The sequence below is a fragment of the Gossypium hirsutum genome, chromosome A09, assembly GCF_007990345.1.
Source record: "Gossypium hirsutum isolate 1008001.06 chromosome A09, Gossypium_hirsutum_v2.1, whole genome shotgun sequence".
Classification (NCBI taxonomy): domain Eukaryota; kingdom Viridiplantae; phylum Streptophyta; class Magnoliopsida; order Malvales; family Malvaceae; genus Gossypium; species Gossypium hirsutum.
In genome coordinates this window covers 78,524,214-78,527,395 of record NC_053432.1, presented here as the reverse complement: position 1 = coordinate 78,527,395, position 3,182 = coordinate 78,524,214, and the positions used below count along the sequence as shown (strand labels likewise).

The 3,182-nt window shown below is 33.6% G+C and overlaps 1 long non-coding RNA gene across 1 annotated transcript; it reads right to left on the bottom strand.

The window, feature by feature from the left end:
• Window positions 1–338: 338 nt before the first annotated feature.
• LOC107930209 (uncharacterized) lies at window positions 339–2,736 on the bottom strand. The gene is made up of 3 exons (XR_001692991.2): window positions 2,684–2,736; window positions 2,129–2,211; window positions 339–686 (listed from the first exon to the last, which is right to left on the bottom strand). It is a non-coding gene; the product is annotated as an uncharacterized lncRNA (long non-coding RNA).
• Window positions 2,737–3,182: the final 446 nt, after the last annotated feature.

Below are 3,182 nucleotides of genomic sequence, written 5' to 3'. Positions count from 1 at the left end.
CCAAAACATACATCTGGAGTGGTTCGGGACCCAATCGAGAACTCATGAAAAACTTAAAAAAATCTCTTGCGTTAAAGCTTCACACGCCCATGTGCTCAGGCCGTGTGGCCAGAAATAGGCTAATTATTAAGCCTTTTATCACTCTCACACCATATGCATAGATACATACTTATCCAATAACATACAACGTGACATAAATGAGCTCTTAAACATCTACAAACATGTTATGCTCAAGTTATTTTCTTATGCAATAAATATTATAGAATTTGCCCATATCATTACCACATACTAGATATAACTATCATTACATCACAAACCATTCATGAAGCATTATTAACTATTTACCAATCACTTAATCCTGCATTAGTTACTAGCTCATTAATGAATCTCAATTCAATCTCTAGGCATACATGTTGTAAGCCACATCACAAGAAATAATAACATAAATGCAGAAGAATAATCATATGGGCCCATAACGATATTAGCCGACATAGGCCAATTTACATAACTAATACTACCTTAATAACAAGCCAATGCTTTTGGCTAAATCATAATATTACATACTCATATTAAAACCCTATACATGCCATAGACTCGAATCACTTGAGTTTACTTACTCCGATAACGTTAACTCGATAGAGTGATAATATCTCTGACGGCCTCCAACCCGAGCTAACCTGGAAACTCTAAAAAACATGGGAAAGAAGTGGGGGTAAGCTTTCGCTTAGTAAGTTCATATGAAAACAATAAGCAACTCATTAACTTGTTTTATCAATGTTTACAACATATTCTCAAGTTCACTACAAGTTGTCTTCCTGAGCAACAGTCACTAAATTATTTATATCTGGAGCTACGAAACTCTGAATTAAGTTCCGTTATTTTTCCCTGAAACTAGACTTATTTTCCTTTCTTCCATAAAATTTCCAGAATTTTGGTTAAGCCAAATAGTACAGTTTCTTAGTTAAAGTCTCCCCTATTTTAGGGTATGACCATTCTGACACCTGTGCACTACAAACCAAATTTCTCCCTGTACAAAATTCCAACGACCATGCCATTTATTTCCCATAAAAATAGACTCAATAAAGAATCTATGCATGTAAGGTATAACTCTTAATAATTTTTGTACAATTTTTGGTGAATTTCTAAAGTTAGAACAGTTGATCTCGAATTCATTCAGACCCTGTTTCACAAGAATTCAAATATCACACAATATGGAATTCTTTTTCTTCCCCTGTTTCTTTCATGTGAAAATAGACTCATAGAGATTTAATCCCATATTTTATTCTACCTCTAACTCAATTTTCACTATTTTTAGTGTATTTTCAAAGTTACACTACTGCAGTAACTCAAATCTGTCAAGGCTAAATTCCTCATTCATGATCATTGTTCACAAAATTAATACAACATCGTTTGTATAATCATCACCGAGACATTCATATCACATTTTCATTTACCATATTACCATATTGTTGTTATGTCGAGTTTTCAACACGAGGGTTAAGTACATACCTGTTCAAAGTATCCATTTTACAACATTTACCAATACGTCCCTTTCATCTCGAGTATTCCTCCTTTTGAGTAGAATTTTACCCGTTGAACACATCGGAATATAATTCGGATACATGGAAAGTTTGCACATAAGTGCCACATATGCAGCCAAGCTACCATGTAACCCGCCCATAAATGAACTCGAACTCAACTCAACGAGCTCGGGCGTTCGCATCCATAAGTGAACTCGGACTCAACTCAACGAGCTCAGATGCCTAGTTACATCTCACGAACTCAGACTCAACTCAACGAGTTCGAACATTCGCATCCATAAGTGAACTCGGACTCAACTCAACGAGTTCGGATGCTCAACCATCCTAGTGACATGTCCCTTGTATCCTAATCTATTCCTAAGGTTCAAACGGGATTTTCCTCGAACACATATCCTTACCATCTTCCGTAAAATACCGAAACCAATACTCGGTAGCACTTTATATTTAACAGATAATACACATAACTTGCATTTTATTCGAAAATAACCACAAAGCATATATTTCATGATAAAAATCAGCATATCATATATTTAACATCAATAACTTAAAAATAACAATTATGCTACATTATTTACACATGAACTTACCTCGATACCACAAAGGTGAAAAGACATACTCGTCCATAAATCGATTTCTTTCTGTTCTAGGTCCAAATCTCAATTTTCATCATCTATAACATCACATTTAGCCTACCAATCAGTCACAATATTCATATGGGTCTAAAAATCATATTTTTAAAAATTTTCATTTTGACCCCTAAACTTTTGCATATTTGCACTTTTGCCCCAATGCTCGTAAATTAATTTTTATCACATTTCTTTACTCCTTGAGTCTAGATGAACCATTTTCATAACTATAGCAACTCATAATTTCAACTATTTTACACATTTACAACTTATTTTACAACTTAGCAATTTACCCATTTTTAAGGTATTTTCATGCAATTTCTTTCACAAAAGTTGTTTATTAGACAACTAGGACTCATAATCTTACATAAAAACACAGCAAACAACACATTTACTCTCATGGTAAAACCCTAGACTCTTCATCATTTTGCAAAATAATCCCCTCTTATGAAAGCTTATGCTTTAGGGGTTCCAAAAATACAAAAATCATCAAGCAAATACATTAAAATCACTTACAAGCAAGGGAAATATGTTGCTGAAATTTTCCAGCTTCAAAACCCTTTCTTTGCTGCATATTTCGGTGAAGGGGAAGAGAAAATGATAGCTTTTTTCTTTTTCTTTTTTTTTTATTTGTTAATAATAAAACTATTTTGTCTAATTTTGACTTTTCAACTATTTTTTTCTCCCATGGCCGGCCATCACACTTTCAATGGCCTAATTTCACTTTAAATACCCCCAATTTAAGATACAAGGCAATTTAACACCTTTAGGTATTAAAACACAACTTTTACTTTTTACGCGATTTAGTCATTTTTCGAAATTGGACTAGAAATCGCTAAAATTAATATACCAAAATTAACATGCACTTATAAAATCATATTATAACACATAAAATAATACTAAAATAATTTTCTCTGGCCTCGGAATAGTGGTCCCGAAACCACTGTTCCGACTAGGCCCAAAATCGGGCTGTTACACCATACCTACGTGTCATAACTCAGTATGGATAATACCA